This window comes from Harpia harpyja, chromosome 1 (genome assembly GCF_026419915.1).
Source record: "Harpia harpyja isolate bHarHar1 chromosome 1, bHarHar1 primary haplotype, whole genome shotgun sequence".
NCBI classification, from domain to species: domain Eukaryota; kingdom Metazoa; phylum Chordata; class Aves; order Accipitriformes; family Accipitridae; genus Harpia; species Harpia harpyja.
The window spans coordinates 46,406,623-46,429,045 of record NC_068940.1 but is presented as its reverse complement, the minus strand read 5'-3'; the positions used below and the strand labels follow the sequence as shown (position 1 = coordinate 46,429,045).

Genomic DNA, 22,423 nt, shown 5'->3' with positions numbered 1-22,423 from the left:
ACTGGGGGCCAGACTGGCTCAGGACAGCTCAAGAAGCAGAGGGGCAGGGAGTAGTGACTGAGGGGCTGTGGGGACAAGTGGGAAGGGAGGAAAAGTGAAGTTTGGTGGGGGGGGCTGGAGGGGTGGGAGCAGAAGGGATGGGAAGTCAGGGAGCAGGGGAGGGCAGGGAGCTCCCTCTCTCCCAGGCTGGTGTGCTCTTGCCAAGGGCGGACACTCCCTTCTATATGGCAAATAGTTTATTGCTCCCTTTTCCTCCTGTGGGCTCTTGCAGGGTTGCCGAAAGGTCCTGGTCCTCCTGCCTGTCCTGCTTGCCCTGGGCATCTCTTCACGTGATGGCCAGCCACAGTGTGGGGCACCAGCCTTGCTGCTGGGCATGTGTCAGGTCAGGGCTGGTGGGGCAGTCAGGACTCCCCTAGCCCCTGGTGCCCACCATGCTGTGTTTGCTGCAGCCTCTGTGAGCTGGTTTCCCTTTAAGATGGATTAAACTGTTTTCATTACATTTCAATTACTCTCTGCAATCCTTGGCACTTTCTTGAGACATGGGGTCAGGGAAGGGAAAAACCCAACAAGCTTCTTTCCTGCCATCTTTTTAATCTGGAAGGATGAAAAAGCTTGAAATTAAATCTCCCAAATCCACAATCCTGCAGCTCACAAACTGGGCAAGGTTTGTCTCCCAGGACAGCTGCCTGGTGCCCCTGCTGTGTCCTCCTGCCCTGAGTCAGGCATCACAGCAAGGAGGTGGACAGCCCCCAACCACAGGGAGGGCACCCAGAGTGGTCAGCAGGAGAAGACCCTGGTTAGCAGATGGTCATAGCCGGGGCTGCCAGGGTGTGGAGAGGCTACACCCCTGAGCCCATGGGAAGGGGCTGGTTTTGCTGCGTGGCCCCATTACCTTCCTTCCCCTCAACTTGTGTTTTTTTGGGGTTGCCTTTCCTCTTCCCAGTGGCTTTGCTGATGCTCAGAGGTCTCTGAGGTGCAGCAGATGACCTGACCTGATTTATGGCAGTTTTGTGTGTCCCAAACCAACCAGCTGGACTCAGCTTCCTCTCAGGCACGGTTTACAACAGCAGCACTGGAGCTGCCTGTTTGCAGGCTCAGACTGACTGCACTGAATTCACTTACAGCAGCACCTCCTGCAAAATACATCTGCAGCTCCAGACACCAAGCAGTGTCTGAAATCTCAAATCATGCAGAAGATGATAGCCTTGCCTGAAGAAGCTTCCTGCTCAGCAGGGACTCCTCTCCTCCCCTGGCTGAGCGCTGCCAATGTTTCCCTCCTGTAGGACCCACAGCTGCTGTGCTTGTCTACTGTGAGTGGGAGATGGGGCTGGTCCAGGAGCTGCCGACGCTGGTGGGAGATTGTTCACTCCACTTCAGGAAGACTGAATCACATCTTCATTGTGAGCTGAAAAGCCTCTGTTGTTGTAAAGAGATATTTCAATGACTGCAAATATTTGCTTTTCTGTCTCTTTTTAACAGCAAAGAGATTAGGCTGGCCTGACCTCTGGGCAGAGCAGGAGGTAACCGAAAGGAACTGGATGGAGAAGAGGAGACAGCTGCAATGCAGTGTAGATGCTAGCAAAGCAATGATTTCCTAGCTATCTGTCCTGTCCTCATTCTCATGTGCTTGCCCAGCTTATGGCTCTCCATCCAGCCAGTTGCCCAGCCAGGCAGTGTTTGGTGAGTCCTTGAAATTATGGTTTGTAACTCCTGGCAGAAAGTGTGAGCGAGAAGTCTGTCAAAATGCCACCCAGGGCAGAAGTCCAATGAGCTGTCTTGGAGATACCTGTCTGTCTTTGCAATCCTATAAAGCTCTGAAGTTTCTACTACCCATCCGGGATCTCTCTGGTGGCAGCTCCAGCCTGTGATGTCTTGTCCTGTCCACCCTGCACATGGAGAACAGATCTCCTTCCTCCTTTGCACCCTTGGAGATGAGCTCCATGTCCCCTTGGAGGTGCTCCACGAGGCTATGCACTGTGTCCTCGAGAGGATGGCTGCCCGGGAGACACTGGCCATGGGTCTGTCCCCATCTCCCCATAGTACTTCCTCCCCTGTTGCTGTGACATGGTGAAGGCCGCAGCCAGAGGACCACTGCTCTGCAGGGGATGCTCCTTGCCTGTTCCAAACAGGCTTGAGCCCCAAGAGACAAAACAACAAAGCCTGGGAGGCCCCTGTGCTTGTGAGAAGGCAGAGCACCTTCTGCAAGCCAACCATGTTAGGGACCACCGGCTTTGATCAGCTTCTGTGCTGGGGCTCTGCACCACAAGGGACTTGGGCAAACCACCTGCCACTGCCCACCATACCTCCATTTTAACTTTGGGGTGGAGGTGGGTTTCCAGGAGAAACTACCCTTTTTCTCATGTCTCTGGTATCCCGTGGGCCAAATTCCCCACTTAAATTCTGCAAACCCACCTTAAAGTAGCTATACTGAGGGCATGGAGAAGACAGGGCAGAGGACAGGGCAAACCCTCTGCCCTCTCTCAGTGAGGAGGGAACAAGAGGAGGAAATGCAGTACCTTACCCTGCCAGCCTCGCCTCGCCTTGCTGCTATCTGCTTCAGTCCATTTCCAGGATTTCACTTTGCAATTAGCTGGTGTTTACAAGTCCAGTGCGTGGCAGAGTCAGCCGGTGCTAGGGCTCACTGGGCAGGGCTCGCTCCTTCTCACCAAGCCTGGCAGGGCATAAGGAGCTCTGAGAACACCCCAGTGTTCACCTGGATTTCTGCTCCTTGTGCGTGCGTGTTGGGACTGTATCAGGAGGGCAAACATGTCTGTGTGGCTGTGGATTGTGTGTTGGTGTGCTGTTGCCAGTAGTGTGCATGGTGGAGGCCCAGGTACAGGGATCAGGGTTGCCCTGCCAGGCACTGGAGGTGGGCAAGAGGGAGGTCAGACCTACCTCTGCAGCTTTCACAGCATGAGGGACTGCAGTCTGCGTGTGGGTGCTTCTGCTCCTGTAGAAACTGGGGAGCTGCAAGCGCTGGCCTGGTGGCTGCATTTCACCTCCCACGGCCAGCAGTGGGTGCAGGCTCTGTGCTACCTCCATCCCTTTTACCATGCCCTTGGCACACATCTTCCATGCAAGAAGTCCGTGCCCTGTCCCTGGCCAACCTCCTCTGCAAACAGCCACGGCTGCCCTGACTGAGCAGATCCAGAAACGGGCACTTGAAGAGCTCTTCTTTCTCCCCAAAATCACAGCTGAAAGCATCATTCCCTCCTTCCCTTGCTTCCCTCTCCTCTCTGCCTCCCTCTCACAGCTTAGCTGTAGATTCCTGCTATTCCCACCAGCAGAGCTTTCCAACAGCTTCTAAGTTTGTTCCCTGTGGAAACACCAAAGCTGCTGCCCCCACACTGCATGCCAGCCCAGGGGCCTTCATCTTTGCTGGATGGAGGGAGGAACCTACCACCTCCCAGGAGAACTCAGGTCTCTTATCCTAACCTCTGTCATGTTCCATCTAAAGAACATAACACACCACAAAATCACTGCACCTGTGCAAAACACCAGGCACCAGACATGCAGCCAGACCTTGGTCCAGGTGGTGCCAGCAAGAAGCCAGAGACCCTCTCGCCAGGCTTCTTGGCTGGCATTTATATAACAACCTTGTTATATAGTCCAACACAGACTTGTTTAGGTTGGAAGGCATCTCTTGAGATCATAAGCTTTGAAGCAGCGTTTGCCTGAACAGGACTGTTTGGGGAAGGACATGTACTACTGAGGCAGGGCTGGCCACGAAGGGCCAGGAGGCCATTCAGGTGCTGCTCAGGAGAGGCAGGTAGAAGCATCAGGAGAAGCAGCAGCCTGTAAAATGGGACTGCTCAGGGCATAAGTCCTCCAGAAAGAAGAAATCCCTGTCCTGATGGGGCTGCAGGCACCCTTTGGAGTCAACTAGTCCTGCCCTCTGCTGATCAGCTCTTCCAGGGCTCCACGTACCATAATCTCCCATGTAAACCTCAGCCCAGCCATCCAAGCTGGCTGCAAACACATGGGTGGCTTTTATATATAGAAACCTAGCAACATGCTAATAACTAGCTAGATAAGGAATAAATGATTTGCAACCTGCAGAAGAAAAATGACTCCCCTCACCCTGCCGCAAGAAGCTTAAAAAATTGTATACTGTGGTGTAGGTGACGTCGGTCTGCCTACACGCATGAATTCAAAAGTTCCCTGAATTAGCAGGAACACTTCATGTGGCATTCAGCAAGGGGGGCCGCTGGCTTCCAGGGCGTTGCATTAATGATGATTCAAAGAGTTCAGAATCTAATCACAGGGGATAAAAATAGCCAGCTTCTACTTAGAACAATTCATTATACAACAGACCTTCCTCCAGCCTCCTTCTGCTGCTCGCTTCTTCCCGGGAATTTTCCCACTGCTGCTGGGGAGCTTTGTCCCAGGGGTAGAGCAGGTACCGAGGTGCAAGCAGCAGGCAATGCTGCCCATCCTGGACTGCTGAGGAAAGCTTAAGCCAGGGTCTCCTGAGGAGCACCCATGGGGTTAATGTCACCTGGACCTTCTTACTGAGACATGTGACAGCATCGCCAGGAGAACCAAGGCATAGCCACCCTTTGCCCCTCACTCTCCATACAGCAATGGAGGGGAGACAGTGGCTTCCAGCGAATCATGTGTCTCACCTACCAGGGATACCTCCTTAGGAGATGGATGAATTGCTTTACGAGGGCCAGTCTGCCTGTTGCCTGAAGGTGTCCCAGTAGGCTCGCCCAGCCCATCTACAAATCCAACTTCCAGGCAGCTAACGCTAGATGAACCAAAGCCCAGCATAGGCTACATTGGCGTATGACCTCAAGAAAGTGTGCAGCACTGATTTCTCAATGCTACTGAGTCCCATGTCACCAGTGGAAGGATCTCCTCACATCTCACTTCATGTGTGAATAAGTGGTTTGTACTTTTTTAATGTGGAATCTGCATAGAGCTCCCAAGGCTTCATGGCAGTTGAATAGTGCCCCACAGCCCTGGGATCGTTGGTGCATGCCTGTGGTCTCCTACTCGTTCTTCAGGCAAAGCGATATCTCTGCTGGGACTGCCAGCTGATGCCCACTGGGGTGATGGGGAGGGATGGGGTCTGATTGGAGCCAAAACAGACACTACTTTTTTTGGTAGCAGCACAACCAAATGCTGTGAAAATCAATGGCTGCAATATGACAAAGATTTTTTACTTTAGGTGTTGACTCAGCTAGAGGAGCAGATGAACTCTTGAGAGAGACAGAGAACTTATTTTCATGCAAATGTCCCTGGTAATATAATCCACTCTCAAGGGAACAAAACCCCAGAAACTTTAAAACCTATTTGTCTGTCCCTAAATAGAAGTTTCTCAAAGTTCTCCAGAAGATGGGGTCTGCTCTGAAGAAGGAAATGCAAAGCATCAAGTCAGTCAAATGAGCCAAATGAAGGCAAGATAAGAAAGGGAGAGTTTTCAGGAAGAAAGCAGGAGAGTGATGAGATGGAGTGCAAGGACAGTGAGCAAGGGTCACTGTCTTTTGAGACCTACCTGCAGTCTCTTCTCTCTTACAGGGCACTTGGGGCACATGCTGGTGACAACGTGATGCATGTTCCAGCTTGTCTGGAAGAGCAGCTAATGAGACAAGTTGGGACCAAACCTGATTTGTTCTGGTCAGTGCTGTTCAAGAGGCCTGGAGGGGTGTGTGTGTGTTTGCAAAGCCCTCCGTGAAGCCAAGCAGAGGATGAAAAGCACTTAATGTGGCTGCCCTCGACCTTGCTTATGGTGTGACTCCCAGGATGGAGGTTGTCCACACTTGCACTGCAAACTTGTGACACAGAAGAAGGCATGCCACTCTGCTTGGTGTCTTGTGCTACCACCCTGCCCCAAACTGCCAGCTGGATCCTCCTGTCTCACCGTGCTACCAGAGCAAGCAGCAGCCCCCCAACCGGTGGTACCAAGGACTAAGCAGACAAGAAGGTGGGGATAGCTGGCCGGGTAGGGACAGGCTCCTTGTCCTAGATGTTTGTGGCACAGTAGTAACAGGGTGCTCCGCATGGTGATGGCTGTTGCTGCTGTGCCACCAGGTCTCTGCAGCTTTGCAAGGACGTTGCTTTGCTCCAGGGCAGATGTTCCCATTGCCTGAACATCCAGATGAAGCTAGGCAGGTCCAGATGAAGCTAGGTGGGGCCCTGCCTGCATTTGGGATGCAGGATGGAGATGCTTTCTGGCAGTGCCTGAGATAAAGCAGCTCATGTTGCCTGAGGGTCCTGGGGCAAGGGGAAGCAGGTGGGGAAAAACCAGCAGCTCCCTCTGCCATTCTTTCCAGAGAACAGACTGAGACTCATCTGCAGCCTCCTGTGTGCTCAAAGCTGTGGGAGCACTTCCTTTGTCTCAAACTAGGTCATCGTGGAGGCGTGACGTTACTATAGCAATCAGTATTAGATTTCATAACTTTATTTTGGTGATGGGCGTGTTGCAGGATTCACTACTAGATGGAAGGAGGGTTGTCATTGAAATACCTTCTCCAGCTCTACTTCCCCAGCCCTCTTCTCCCTCCTGCTCCGCTGCCCCTCGGAGCACACGCACACAGCTGTGTCTGCCCATCCCGTCCTCCCCCTTGGCTGTTTCTGAAGAGCTCCAAAGTAATCCCTGGGCCATACTGTACCTCTCACAGCTTGCTGGGCTTGGGGACTAGGCCAGATTCAGCATCCTGTGCACCTTGTGTCCCTCTGGGCTCCAGAGCTGTGCCTCATGAAGACCTGCCAGGCAGAGAGAAAAGGGAAAATGTCCTTGGGTCACAAAAAGCAGAGTGGTGTCTTCCTGCCAAATGTTCCAGGCCATAATCCTGATGCTGTAAAGACACAACAACTCTGACACCCAGGTTGTCTTCATTAAGTCCTAGCAAAGACAGGGCAAATGCAAGAAACCATCCTATGTAAAGAGGCAGAGACAATACCCATGGGAGGGGGGAAAGATGTGGAAGTGGGTCCCATGTGTATTGGTTTTGTGTGGCAAGGTTTTGGTAGTGGGGGGGGTTACAGGGGTGGCTTCTATAAGAAGCTGCTGGAAGCTTCCCCTGTGTTCGAGAAAAGCCTATACCAGCTGGCTCTAAGATGGACCCGCCGCCGGCCAAGGCCGAGCCAATCAGCGATAGTGGTAACGCCTCTGTGATAACATTTTTAAGAAGGAAAAAAGTTGGGATGGAGGTATTCGGCAGCTGGAGAGAGGAGTGAGAACATGTAAGAGAAACAACCCTGTGGACACCAAGGTCAGTGAAGAAGGAGGGGGAGGAGATGCTCCAGGCGCCGGAGCAGAGATTCCCCTGCAGCCCGTGGTGAAGACCATGGTGAGGCAGGCTGTCCCCCTGCAGCCCATGGAGGTCCACGGTGGAGCAGATATCCACCTGCAGCTCGTGGAGGACCCCACGCCGGAGCAGGTGGGTTCCCGAAGGAGGCTGTGACCCCGTGGGAACCCTGCGCTGGAGCAGGCTCCTGGCAGGACCTGCGGATCTGTGGAGAGAGGAGCCCACGGAGCAGGTTTTCTGGCAGGACTTGTGACCCCGTGGGGGACCCACGCTGGAGCAGTCTGTGCCTGAAGGACTGCACACCGTGGGAAGGACCCACGTTGGAGAAGTTCGTGGAAGACTGTCTCCCGTGGGTGGGACCCCACGCTGGAGCAGGGGAAGAGTGTGATGAGTCCTCCCCCTGAGGAGGATGAAGCGGCAGAAAATAACGTGTGATGAACTGACCGTAAACCCCATCCCCATCCCCCTGTGCCGCTGGGGGGTTGGTAGAGAATCCGGGAGTGAAGTCGTGCCCGGGAAGAAGGGAGGGGTGGAGGGAAGGTGTTCTGAGATTTGGTTTTATTTCTCATTACCCTACTCCGGTTGATTTGTAATAAATCGCGTTAATTTTCCCCAAACTGAGTCTGTTTTGCCCGTGACAGTAATTAGTGAGTGATCTCTCCTGTCCTTATCTCGACCCACAAGCTCTTTGTTATATTTTCTCTCCCCTGTCCAGCTGAGAAGGACGGGGAGTGATAGAACGGCTCTGGTGGGCACCTGGCGTCCAGCCAGGGTTAACCCATCACACCATGTCCCTCTGTGCTGCATGTGGACTGAAAGGATGGACTGGAAATCAGCTAGGTGGGGACGAAAAAATGCAAAATACCTGGGCTTCTTGCTCAGGGGCACAGGGCTGGGGTGAGACCCTTTGTGGGAAAGTGCTCTTTGACTTTCCTTCCCTTGTTTCTTTGTCATGAAAGAATCCCTCAGGGAACCCCCTTGCTGCCCGTAGCTGTATTTTTGTTTCTCGGCCATGCCAGGAGCTTACTGACCTGAGCAGGGGTGATTCTGTAACCCTCTGTGCCTCATCTTCTGGGCTGTTCACTTTGCTCTGAGCCATGGGAGAACAGAGACTGGTAAGGCAGGAAGGACAATCCTGAGGATAAGCCCCCTGACTGGGGTGGCAAGCAGCAGCTGGTTATCTTTGGTGTGTCCTAGCTATACACCTGCCAAAATCTGCATCTTACTCTCACCTACCAATGCTGCTCATTAAACTTTTGCTTGAGCAGGTCACACTGTAAATCTCTTCCCTCTGGTCACTAGGTGCTACTGTATTGCAGCTAAAGCATTGTACTTCTTTCTTCATTGTCATTCACCATCAGCTACGCTGCAAACAACTGAAAAAAATGCTCCCTGTATGAAAAGTAAAGTAAATAAATATGGGGAAAAAAACCCAGTGTTTCTTAATGTCCTCAAAAACCTATACATCACAACAGAGAACACAGCCTGTATTACTTTATCAGCGAGATTAAATATTATTTGGGGTTTACATCATTTAATTTCCAAGGTAGGCTTGTGTGTATGCATGCATGCTTTCTATTCTGCACTGAGAAGATGCAGGCACGGTGCTGGGACAATCTGGCGAATCCAGCCTTTCGCTGCTGAGAAGCAAGAGATGGGAATGGTGTGGTAACTCAAAGTAAGGAGTCAGCATTCCTATAATGGTATTTTTTTTCATTCCTAATTGAACAGAGGATGCCATGTGGGTCTTGAAAAAGCCTGCCTAGAGCTCAAGGGGGCTTTAAAATAGGCGAACCCCAGTTTCTTGACTGGGAAGATGTATGGAAGGCTGGGACAAGGACACAAACCTCAGCAGTTTTTCTATGAAAGATGGATCTGAGTGGTGGGTTTGACTCCCTCTCGGGTGAAGCAGAAGATGACCGAACTGGTGCTCTAGTGCCAGTGATAAGACAGCAGCTCTTTGTCCCCAGAAAGGAGAGATGGGCACTGCAGTGCTCATGAGATCCTGCTCTCTCACCCTGCCACCACCCAGCAAGAGGGGTTTTCTCCCCAGGATAACTCATGCCTGGCGGGGGTTGTCTTTACAGACATCCCAGGTGCAATGTATGCCTGGGTTATGACAGAGGCACCGCATTTCCTTCCAAACATGCTCAACAGCCCTCCTTATAATTCGTCCCAAGGAAGTGAAGACTAGATAGATGGACAGATACAGTGCAGGTAGAGAGTAAGAGGACTTGGTGTTCAACAGGCATTCAGAGACTCTCATGGTGGATATCCCAAGAGACAGAAGAATGGAAAGCCTAGAAAGATCAGAAGGCTGCCCTCCTAAATCCGGTCCAAACCCTTTTCACCTTCCCACTAGCTCTGTGCCACTTGAACCCCAATAATGCAGAGGAAAAGGTTAAAGAAAAGGCACACACCCCGGGAAAGCCAAGCAGGAGACAGCTGTTGTTTAGACAGGGCAGTCACATCTGTCCCCAGACCTAACTTGTCTTCTGCACCAAAACACTTGGTTTTTGAGTTTCTTGCTGCTGATGGGTACTCAGCTGTGAAAACCAGAGACAGATGCTCTATCCAGGAGGTACAGCAAACATGCTTCCACCTAACCAAGGAGGCCTCTGTTCTGGAGGCATCAGCTCCTGAAGACAAGGGACAATTCCACATCCCAGACTCAGATGTTCCTGAGCTTAGAGGTGTCAAGGAGGTTGTAAGTTCCTGCCAATAGGCCACTACTCCCAGCACTAAAGACAGTGCTGTGTGAATGTGGTAAGATGAGGTATGATGATTCTGGGTGCTGCAAATGGTTGTGCAGCAGTAATTGCATTGACACCATCCAACCCATTCACAGCTCTTTCCACATGAAAAGTGAATTCCAGATACTAGTGAGTTGAGTTAGGTTTGAGCCAGTAATCCAGACATGAAGAGCCTGCATAGCCAGTATCCATGGCTAGTGCTACCTACAGCCATCCATAGCATCAGCACCCCTCTGCCAGCAGCACAGCTATTGCTCTCCTGCTCTAATGCCACCGGTACTGTTATGAAGCGTAACACTATGTATCACTAGAGCCACTAATGTCGATCATGAAAGTCTGCAGCATCTGCTAGCAATGCTCTCAGCACCACTCCTGGGTGCACTAGTGTCCAGCATCCTGTATCACCACCAGTAGCTACTTGCACTGGAAGTATCTGTTCAGTACTACCATCACCTGTCATGTGTGTGTCTGTCACCAGCACTCTCAGGGTATCCTGGAGTACTTCTAGAACCGGTGCTGATCCTGGGACCCCTTGGCACAGAGTGACTCTGATGGGTGGGAGGAGCAGTGCCTGGGCTCTAGGCCTCCACTCACCCTGCAGATTTATCAAAATAGAAGATGCCATTTGAAGCTCTGGGGAAGAAACATTTTTGACTGTAATACTGCTTTTGTCTTTGCATGCTACTGTTGCACTGAGAAAGCAGTGCTATAATTATCTTTAATTAATATCAGCATCAACGCCCCAAGGAAATGCAAATGAACAGTTGTGCCACCAGCACAATTACATTACGTTAACTACCAGCGATCCACCTCCATCATCCCCCTCTTTCTCCCATTCTCAGGAGCAGCTTGCTCACATCATGGTTGCTGGGTGGAGGGGGTGAGATTGAAGATGATGTGTGGAAGGACATACACTGCTACGAGAGGTGGTGTAACCTCAGGCAAGTGGATTGCAGACTACGGGGAATGGTGGGGAGCAGGGGGCAAGCTGAGGTCCCTGAGCTTTGAGGCAATGAAGGCACAGGATGCCGGAGGAAGCAGCCAAGGGTCCTTCCAGGGTGGTCTGCATGCTCCCATGCTGTTGTTTGCTCAGGGCTGTCCTGCTGATGAACTGATGTCCCTTCCCCGCATGATTCAAGACACTTTTGGTGAACTAGGGCCTCAGATGCTCTGCAGCCAAATCTCACTGGAGAACCAGCTCATGATTGTTGTTCCTCTGAGCCTTGGTCTAGGAGAGGAGGGCCACAACCTGCCCTTCTGTAGCCCATGTGGTTCTGTTGGACTTGAAGTGTGGCTGGAGAAGACCTTGAAGAGACTGACCTGGTATTCATGATCCCTGGTATTGCCACCTCAGAGATGACTGCAGCTAAATGACAGAAAGATGCAACTCTGAGTAAAGGATCCTGTTGCCTGCTGGGGTCTCCAGAGGAAGTTGATGAGGGTTTCAGTCATGACTGAGCAGTGGAAAGCACAGCCTGCTCGCACGGCAGCATGATGCAAAAGGCAGGATGGTCTTTCCCTTCCAGCCAGCCACTCCTGGGGCCACACAGGTGTGGCCACAACCTGGGCAGAGCAAGGCAAGCAGAGCAGTGATGGTGGGCATTCCTGGGAAGGTGCAGATGGTGCTGGGATTTAATTTTGGTGAAAATACTGTGAAATGTTACAGGCTCAAAAAGCAGCATTTTGGGCTGGGTCTGTGTGAGAAAGGGAGGCCCCTCCCTGGCCGTTCCCTCACCTCCTGCTGCAGGGACGTTCTGCTTCTCTTCCAGACTTGAAAGAGCCTCAGCAAACTGCCATGTCTGCTTGCTAAACCTCAGAAGAAATGAAGTCCTTGTGTCAGGGAACCAGCAAAGTGACCTGCCTGGGCTTCTCTATTTCGCAGCTGGCCCCATGTCAGATCCAGAGCTCTTACACAGGAGAAAGGCTGTGAGCCCGAGTGAAGATCCTCGGGATGTCTGCAGGGATGGAGGGGATCAGCAGGTCCAGCACCGGGGCAGTAAGAAATGGGTGAAGAGCACAGGCAGGCATGCAGGCTCCCAGCAATGGCAAGCGCTATTGAATGCAATGTTCCCCTCCTCCTGCTATCATCCCTAACTTGAGTTCCTTCTAATACTTATATTTACAGACTGTAAGTTCAGCTATAGTCATTATAAACCTCTGGCCTGCACTCCTTTATGAAATAGGCCATAGCATCATTCTGTGCAAATCCAGCAACAGAAATAATGAAAATAAATATATGTGTGTTCTTGTACCTCTAATCTCATAACCATTTCTCTGGATAAAACAAATACCTTTAGTACCTTTGGGTCTCCCAGAAAAAAATATATTTGGTATGAAGGATGCTTGGGGCCTGATTTGAGAGCTATCACTGCCTCACATTCAAGAAAGGAAAAAAGGATGCTGTGGAGAGAGTAGAGAGCACAGATGAGATATGGCTGTTCATAAATGAAGAGATTTGTAGCCAGTATTAAGATTCTTCTGAAGAAGGTATGAATGGAAAAATATGTGTGTAAAAGCATCAGAGGAAACAATCGAGCAAAGGTGGGAAGGGTGGCAAAGTCATGCTGAACCGTGAGGAACATGTTCCTCTCTCCGAGCCCAGAAGTCTGCCGCTCTGCAAAGGTCCCTGCACAGATGACTTGTCAGTAGAAGAGTTCTGTTCAGGTCATGGGAGGAGGGAAACAAGGTTACAGCACATTGCATGTGCTGTTCCTCTTCCTCTCTCCCAACAGGAAGGTACCCTGAACACAAAGATAATGCGCACTAATCTTGCCTAAGATTTATGGAAGTTGAAGTAAGCAAGAGGCTGAGGCAAAAGATCCACCCATCGTGACCATTGACTCCTAGAGGGTGTAAAAGACCGATCCCAAACCCACATCCTTGTCAATCAAGAGGAACCAGAGAGACACAGTGGGGACCAGACAGCAGCGCTCCTCTCCTTTAATTTTGTACACAGGTGAACCTGGCAAGACCTCCTGGACATAAGCCTTGGAGCTTGTGAGTACAGGAAGGAGAAAGACTTCAGAGAGAATGAGTTTGAGTGATTGAAATCTGTTTCCTTTGAAAGAAATACCACCCTCCCTTCTGGTAAGATCTTGTATTAAATTTTGTTTCATTAATTTACTAAATAAACACACAGACAACTAGGGTCTGCTCTGCCTGATTAGAGATTGAAGCTTGGCCAGGCCAGCAGCACCAGAGAGGAGAGGAGGAGACATAATTCCCTGTGGGTGGAGGTTACCAATTCTTACCATGGGAAGAGCAGAAAAGAGCTCTGAGGTTCCCAGTGGAGGAATGGGAGACGGAGCTGGGTGGAGCAGAACTGAGCCTCTCTGGTCCATGCAGTGAGATAATCACACCCACAGTGACACCCAGCAGGGAAGATGGATGCTCTTACTGAGGGATCCCACTCACCAGCGGGGTGGCATGTTTCCTCCCCAGGGCCCAGATACACTGGGTGTCCACATGGCTGGGTAGCCTGTCATTGCTGAGGAGGGATTCACTAATCCACACTAATGATGCACCTCACGGGCAAGAGCTCCTGGGCATGCAGAGGGCAGTGGTGGGGCCGGAGATGCTGGAGGCACTGCTGGGGCAGCTGCGTGCCTCTGCAAGAAGAAGGCTCCTGCAGCAGTGCCCAGCTGGCAGCGTGAGGGTGTGAGCTGGCAGGGTCCGGTGTGGTGCAGCGCTCCATGAGATGCTGTTCATGATGGAAAACCTTCCTCTGAGGGCATGGGGACCAAGGAGAGTGCGGGACAGACCCAGTAGGATAAGAAACAATGAAGGAGAAGGCCAAGTAGAAGGGACTGAGGAGCCTTCACTAGCATGACATCATGATGTTGAGAATAAAATTGGTCCAGACAGCAAGGGACTTGAAGAGAAGAAATTCTTTAACTGCCTTCACACCAATGCCAGGGAGCCTGGATAACACACTCTGCTCACGTATGGACACGAATTTGACCTAGTTGTGCTACCAAAATCTGGCTGGGAGCATCACATAATTGGAATGTTAAAATCAGCAAATGTTAAAATCAACACCTTTAGGGAAGAATGAGGGCGCAAAGAGGGACATTGAATGTCATGGCAGGCAAGGTCAGCTTTTTGAGTCATATATACCTGTAAAGCTTACAGATCTGTGTCCTAGCAGAGGAAGCAGAAGATGGAGAATGTATGGGCTTTCTACAACCCACCAGCTCATCCTGGTGAGCCTGACAGCTGGCTCTGCAAGCATCTCTGTGGTAAGTATGGAAAAGAGGTTGGCTTGTTATGAGGAACTTAACTGGAGAGACTGGTGCTGAGAACTGTATCCTAGTATGACCCCAAGATTGACTTGAGGGACATGGTGGCTAAGCAGCTGGACATGACATCTGTGCAAAATGATGGTTAAAATGAGACTCTGCCTCGACCAATGAAGGACACTGCAGTAGAAGCAGGGCCTGTGTGTGGCATAGATACTATCTTACTAGAAAAGAGGGTCCTTTTCTGGCAGCTCTGGATCTGGGAGGATGTTGATAAACTGGAGATGGTTTAGAGAAGAGCCACAAGGACTGCATGATGTGGCTCGCAGCAGGCACACAAGCAACTTCACTGCAGACCACCAGTCCTTAAAAGGCTGACAATGGAGGGCTCTTCAGCACTGCAGCCAGGACCCCATATGCATCCAGGGGGAGGCACCTGAAGATGGTTCAGTCTGGACCACAATCAAAGAAAGGTTTTATTTTTAACAAACAAGAGCAATCGGCCATTAAAAGGACTACGCCCCACTGAGTGTAGCAGTGCATTCTCTATCATGGGCAAAAGTTCAAGTTACCTGGGAGGTTTTTCCCAAGATGTTTAGTTCAAATGCAGTTCTGAGACCTGAAGGATAAACAAACTCAGGGATTTCTTACTCAGTTGCTATTACCTTTTCAAAAGTGACTGTATTTCGTTCTGGTTTGGGGCATTGTGATAAATGGGACACTTGCACATGTTCAGGGCCCCTAATTTCATGCTTACATCTTCCAGGAAACAGACCAGATTTATGGCATTTTTTTTCTTCTGAAAAATAGCACTGGGAGTACCACAGACACAGAACAGCATCAGATGGACAAGTCATCCCAGTACCGCTCAGTCCCATGGACAAGGAGAGGACAAATGCCAGACCCTCTATTGGGCCAGGTCAGGCAGTGGGGAACTCCTCTGCTCCAGCTAGGTGTTGTGGAGAGGTCTGGGATCCCCCTGCTCATTGGTCCTAGAGTGGCCTCCCTGCTTTGACAGGCAGCCAGCAGCATGGGAGAAAGTCTGTGAAGGGCTGGGAAATGCATGGATGCAGGTACAGCTCGGCTCAGGGAGCTCCACTTGCCCAGCCTGTTGGCTCTCTCCTAGAAACCTGGCATGGGCCAGAGACAGGCCACTGCCCCAGGTGGCCCCTGCTGACCTGTCCATCCTACAGACAGCACCTCAATGCCAGTGGGAGGCTCTCAGCCTTTCTCATGCGGTGAATGCTTTCCCATGATAGTTTCTACCCTTCCTGCAGGTTTTTTCCTCCCCTAAAGCCTGAGCTGAGGCCAGGAGAGAAAGTGTCTGGCCCTATGGAAGAATATTACTGGTGATGCTCTGGACATCACCGCTTCCAAGAAACTCCATGTTCCTTCCAAGCTACCACCTGACTGACCTAGAAGAAAGGTGTGAACACTGCCAGCAGTAACACCAGGCATGCAAGGAAAGCAAACAGCTGCCTCCAGCCTCTTGCTGATGGACCAGACTGAAAAAGGGATCTGCACTAGCTGCTCACCAGTGCAGCAGGACCAGGCTTGAGCCAGGGAAGAAAGGATGGAGGCACATTGACCCAAAGCCAAAGAAGAGCGGATTCCCCTGTGCCTACAGCTACACATACATTCAGCCATGGATTGGCACATGCTCACTGTCTCTGCTGGCTCTTACTTTAACCTTTGGCCAACCATGCAAAGCCAGAGAACACAGGGTTTAATTGCACAGGTGGGATAGCCAGCCAGAGCTGAAATGGGGCTACAGAGTAAAGAGAAGGCCAGAGGAGCTGGCTTGGAGCCACCTCCTCTGCTGCCCGGCCTGTTCCCAGCCTGCAGCTCTGCAGTGTCTGTTCTCAGTGCGCTCCTCACCCAGGGAACCGAGGAGCCTCTTCCTGGTTGTGGTCTGAAGGGATTTTCTGCTGCAAAGTGCCTGTGTCCTGACCACGCTCACTGAGCCCTACGGGAGGAAGACCTACTCTCCTGTGGCAAAGACGACCTGAACAATCTGTCCTTGCCACTGCTCCTTGCTCCCTCTCCCTGACACTGCTTGTCTGCTCAGGCTAACAGGAGATAAAGAGCAGCATCTCTCTCTGGGGCTGGACACAACCTGATATGGCCACTCAAAATCTCAGCAAAAAAATCCCTAAACCAGGTCTGCCACACCACCACTCATGTCAGAAAGTGACAGCTCCCACTAAGAAGCCCTCAGCCTTGTCTCTGCTCTGTGCTTCTCACCTGAGCCCTCCTTGCTCTGACATGGCCACTGGCTGCACCTTTGGGTGGAGAAGCCGTTTGTGGCAAACCCAAGTAAGGGCAGACCATGCTGGTGCTAGAAGAGAACAGCCAGCCCAGAAAGAGAGGGGGAAAATGTGTGTGCATACACCCCTGTGTGTGTGGTGCTGCTTGGGTCATGTGGCTGCGAGTGGGTCATGCTGTGTTTGAGCTGCCTGGCCCATGGCGCTCGCTGTTTTGTGGTGCGCTGTGCTGCGCTGCCTGCCATCATACCGACAGCCACCGACTGCCACTGCCTCGCGGTGGATCAATTTGCTGCAGCTGCTCGGGATGTGCCGGGCTGATGGCTGCAGGTTTGTGCTGGATGAGAGGACGTGCTACGCTGATCAGGGCTGCTTCACACACCTGCCACTGCTGAGCAGCGGTGTCCTCTCTGTGGTATGGAGGATGCTGTCCCTCTGATAGCAAGAAGAGCTCTGCAGGTGCCTGCCTTTAACAAGATGAGTAATTCCCATTCAGTCCTTTAATCAGTCACTTTTAATTAGTGTGCCAATTGTTTTTTCCCTAGCAAACAGCTCTTTGAAGAAGGGGTTTTGCTGCATCTGCTAGGTTGGGAAAACACTGTTCCCAGAAGGGGCTGTGTTTTAGTTCTTCAGCATGAGGTTCCTTCCATGGAGGCTGTAGGACTGGGCTCATGTGCGGAGCATGGCATACATCCGGCTCATCCCTGACCCACAACAGGGGTGAGCACCCAGCACAGAAGCCACTTTTGGGTGGCTGTAAAATAGGTGTAAAATAAACAACCAACAACCCAGGATGTTTATTTTCCCGACTCTAGTAGTGTTTAACCACAGCTGGCTGTTGTCTTGCTGAAGCTGTGCATCTTCTTGCATATTAAAATCGGAGAGGAAGATGTGCTGTTCATCGGTAGCTCCCACCTGGCTTTGCAGTTCACCTCCCAGGCTGTCTGAGCTGGATGGTATGACTTTCACTGAGCAGCATGCAGAGGTAACTGAGAACCTCACAAGCCCAAGGAGGGATTGTGTGCATGCTGTGGGGATGGAGGCATTCCTGGAGGTTCCCCATGCTAGCGGTATCCTTGACATTGCATTTTCCAGAGGACCCAAAGACTGGCTTTCACCTCTTGTAGGCAGAGACATTCTCCTTATCCACATCCCTTTCAGCCTTTTTTTTCTCTTTTGATACTTCCTTAGCTTCGTGCTTCTGACATCTCATGGCAGCAGGTTTCACAGCTGAATTTTGCTTGTGAAAAAAGGATCCCACCCTGATCACTTTCTGCGATGCTTTGTCCTTGTGTTAGGGAGAAGAGTAACCAAAGCAGCAGTCCCCTGCTTTGGGGCATGCTCTGTTTCCCAGATCTCAGCCCCATGAGTCCCTCTTTATTTCTTCCCATGTGAATTTTTTGGGCCAGGACAAAGTGCTGCTGCTTAGCCATGAGCCTCCTGACACTGTGCAGCTGCCCTGGGCGAGACAGGCTGAGCACCATCCCATACCGTGGGGCAGGACCAGCTGAAGGCACTTCTGCCTCCAGCACCGATATCCCCTCTGCCACCTACACACTCTCTGAATGCTGCTGCATGGAGGGGAGCGACTGTTCATCAGCCCCTTGCAATAAAACCAGTGACTAGAAGTCACTGGATTCTCCAACTACAGTTCCCTGCACACATCTATTAAAGTGGCTGTGTCACCTCTGCTCTGGCCTAATGTCCTGCAACCTCTGCCCCTGGGGGAGCTATGGAACTGTGAAACATGATGCTCAGCTATGAGGTCTGGTTCCAAGCAATATCAGTATGTTGGGTGAAGGGAATGAATCATGCACTGCCAAATACTGCAAGAGAGTCATTCACTTGCCACCTCCATCTCAGACTAAGCTAAAACCCTGTGTCCAAACATGTCCTGGTGGGTAGGCATTTTGGGGCACACAGAGGTGTAGGATCAAGCCTACAGTAAGGGAGGGTATAATGCAACCTAGGTAAAGCTATGGAAAAACAAAACTGGTCAGTGTGGTACCACTGCTTGGCATAAGGTTTATGGTAGGGTAGGGCCAAGCCTCGTCCCATCAAAAGGAAGGTGCTGAGCTGGGGACATAGTGATGAAGGACATTGTGTCCCAGGCCACGCTCCTTTGCCATTCCCCGAGTGCCTGGGGTAGGGGCATAGATCAGGCAGCTTAGGGACAGAGCAGCAGCCAGCAGAAAACTGCTCTGGATGAGGCTGTTTCCCTGCAGCTCTGCTGTGATCCTGCACGAGCAGTGTCATGTGGCACAACAAGGCACTTCTCCATGCAGACCTCTGTGCCATGAGCTCCACACACCTGTGCCAGGACTGGGATGAGGCTCCAGCCCCAGTCTTCATAGCTTGGGCACAGCTGAGCTGGCTTCAAGGCCTACCTTGCATACAGCCTCTTTGGAGGAGCGCGAGGGACTTCTCTGGTGAGTGCCACCTTGTCCACAGGAGCTTTGAGAAGGGAAGGTCACACCACAGACAGTACAGCTCCCAGAGACCAGGGCGGGGGAGCTGCATACACAGAAATTTTTCAGTTTCTGGCTAAACTTAGGAAAGAATTGCTTCTTTCGGGCTTTCCTGCAATTAAATTTTTGTTTGGTTTTCCCAAGGAATTGGCATAAGTGTTTTGGGATCAGCATGACCATTTTTGGGGGGTCTCTAATGAAATACTTTCTTGAGTTGGTTTGGGTTTTTTAAACTGTGCAAACTTTTTGTTGTAAAATATCATTAATTCTTTAAAATATATCGAAACAGCATTTTCAGATTAAAAACTGAAATGCTTTTGCCTAGCAGGCACCAAAATAGCAATGGAGGCTCCAAAAATTCCCCTCTTGTTCGTCTGAGGTTTTGAGCCCCCCCAACCACATATCTACCCAAAAGATCACCCATCACCATTGTGTGGTCCCTCTCATAGAGACACAGCTGTGTCCTCAGCTGTAGAGGCTTCTTCACTCCACGGTTCAAGAGTGAGTATTTCCACAGTGCTTTGGACAAAAGCTGTGTGCTTGGGCGCTGGTGGCTGTAGGTCATCAGCCCCAGATTCAATGCAAATATCCAGGTGCTCCTTCCCCACCTTATCTCCATGTCACTGAACTCCTCCTGAGATCATCCTACATCCATATTCAACATCCAGCTATTGGGGCAGATGCTGCCAGCCCTGAACCAGAAGTTTTGCTTTCATTTTCATTTGAATAATGAAGATGTGCAAACCTCAGCCTACACTTCCTTCGGGTGGGCTTTTCCCTCTCCCCTCGCAGGACCACTGTCCCTTGCTCCCTTCCCCTCTGGAGGGACGAGAAGCTCTGTCTCTCCGAGGGGGCCCCAGCCACTTCCCTTTTCCTGGCCCAGGGTGGGATGTCCAGGCTGGCCTGGCTTCCCATGAGTCACCAGCAAATCTCAGCTTCCTTCTGCAGGGCCCTGGAACCAGAGCTCTAATTACAGGGCAAGGCTAGCGGAAACATGCTTATTATTTACAAGGCTAATGAAAATTAATCATGCCTCCCCCTCCCTTTCTTGTGGGAACAGTCATCTTAAAGAAAGCAGATTATAAAAGCAGTATGGGCGACTGCTGTGCTGGTTTTTGGCACTAACCAGGAGATTGTGTGTGGGTTGTGGGCTTTGTTTGCAGGTCACCTGAAACTCAAGGGTTAAAAGTACCTAAAAGGAAGTGCCACTTGTTGTTGTTGTCCCCTGTCCCTATGCTGCTGGCCAAGGCTGCTGGCTGAGACAGGGAGCAGATGGAGCCTGTAGCCCCAGTGCTAAGCCAGACAGGCTGTAAAGCCCTTTCGTGCTTTTCCAGGCAGCTGCTGCTTCTCCCCAGGCCTGGATCCCTTTGGCATCATCTGTCTTGCAAACACAGAGCGGTGTGGGGCGCAGGCCTGGTCCCAGCCCAGGGACTCACAGCCCACCCAGCCCAGGAGACAGGGGAGTTCCCCAGGTGGCCCAGTGGAGCCCAGTTAGCTCCATGCAGGCAAGCAGGTCTCAAGACTCCAGTGGTTCCACACTCCAGTCTGCTGCGTGATGCACGGATAGAGAGTAAGACTGTGTGCAAAGCCAGATGGAGGGAAACACGTCAAGGAGTAGTTCATGTTGCACAGGTGTGGAAAAAACGGAGCATCCTGTACCAACTGGAGCCACTGGTTCTGGAGCCAGTGCTTCTGGCCTCTTCTGCAGCAAAAGGATGAACCCTGTTAAGTGCAAAAACCATCACCCTCACTCAAACAACCACCATCACTCGGGGGAAACTGAGGCATAGGATAGGGAAGGTCAGTCATGCAGACAGGGAGAGACCTCAAGTCTTTTGAACTCTGCCCAGTGCCAGCTCCTGTGGTCCCCACTGTGGAAGGAGCTCCCAGGGATGTTGTGTTGCCTGCCCTGAGTGCTGAGCTGAGCCTAGAGCTGCCCTATCTGCACCCAGTGCTGACCACATCCCCCTTTTCCAGGCTTAAAGATCTCCACAGCCATGAGCAGCCCTCCTCTCCCTGGGGCTGCGCAGGCTGGGAGTGGGAGGAAGGCAAGGAGGTGGCACCCCAGGTCATCCCCAGCCAGCTCCAGGGCTGATTGCCTGGATCAGAATCTGGGATGGAGGGAGATGAGGACCAGGCTCCAGAGCCAGGCTGAAGAGATGCTTCCTGCCAGGCCTGTCTGGGTGGCCCCAAGGGAGCGCTGCATGGAGGAGCCTACCCCATAGCTTCTGCAGGCTACCACAATAATTAACTGTTGCTTTGGAGAAGACAGGAAATGAACATGAAGTCAATTTTCAATTTCCCAGATGTGTATAACCAGTTTCTAGCAGGCAGCCTGAAAATAAATCTCCATCAGTCTAGTTACCGCTTAATTAACATCACTAGCTGCAACATGTATTCCCCAGCCCAGACAAAGCCGGAGCTCATCCACTATTGATGTACAATGAGACGGAGCTGGGGCTGGTGCACGGCTGGTGGGAATTCTCTAGCCTGAAATTTCAGTCCTGCTGCCCAACATGCTGGACTTGTCCTGCTCAGGCAGGGAGGCTCTGCCTCAGCTTCCCTTGCATTGCTCCAGGATGTGGATAGCTGCTGTGATCTTCCCCAGAGCTGGCTGCTTTTGGGGGCAGTTGGCACAGACAACTGAAAGAAATTTGGTGAAACAACTGGAGTTGTTTCCCTTTTGCATAGTTTGGAATAAGGAAGAAAAGAAGGTCCTGTGGGTGAAACACTTTCCTGTACTACCACTCCGCACAAGAAAATCTCATTCTTTCCATGAGAAAATCACACTGAGTTTTCCATAAGAAAGTGTGGTTTTGGTATGTGAAGAGTGTTGGCCATTCCAGAGAGAGATTCCAGAGAGAGCTTTTGGTAAAAATGATATAAGCATTGTGGAACTGTCATGGAAAATGGCCACTGTGACCAAAAGCAGTTTTAACAAGCTACCAAAGAAATCCCAGCTACCAAAGCCCCACCACCCGATGAGTATTGGCCAGTGAGGCAGGGCTGCAGCACGTGGACACTGGGGTCCGCATGCCTCTGTCTGCTGGTACCTGGGGCCTCCCCTTCCCCGATGTGATGGAGGTGCCGTCCCAGTCATCCAGGTTTGGGGCAGCTGCTGGCTGCCCAGCGTAAACCCGGGCTGCCCAGCACCAGCCCTGGGCTCACAGGGGCTGCAGCATGGGCAGCCCAGCCACTCTGATCACAGACTCAGAAGACTCCCTCTCCCCAGCATGTGCACGTACGTGGCATGCAGAAAATCAAGTGCTGTTCTTGCATGGGTCCTGTCCTCAGGGTGATTTAGGGTCTGGGTGTGGCCGAGGTGGGGGAAGGAGGACTGAAGGTGGGGTTGTGCCCCAGCAACCCAGGTGCAGTGGGGCTCAGCTGCAGCACTGCCCTACAGTCTCTGGAGCAAGGCACCCTGTGAAGGGATTATGAGCATCA

The 22,423-nt window shown here is 51.5% G+C and overlaps 1 protein-coding gene across 5 annotated transcripts in view; it reads right to left on the bottom strand.

The window, feature by feature from the left end:
* The window catches only part of DLGAP4 (DLG associated protein 4), a 181,283-nt gene that overhangs the window by 77,093 nt on the left and 81,767 nt on the right, over positions 1–22,423 (bottom strand). For 2 of the 5 annotated variants that reach the window (XM_052791056.1, XM_052791063.1), the window contains exon 2: positions 6,618–6,711. The exons of the other annotated variants lie outside the window; for them this stretch is intronic. The gene's annotated coding sequence lies outside the window, so the exon portion shown is untranslated. The remainder of the gene's footprint in view (positions 1–6,617; positions 6,712–22,423) is intronic. 5 annotated transcript variants of the gene reach the window in all.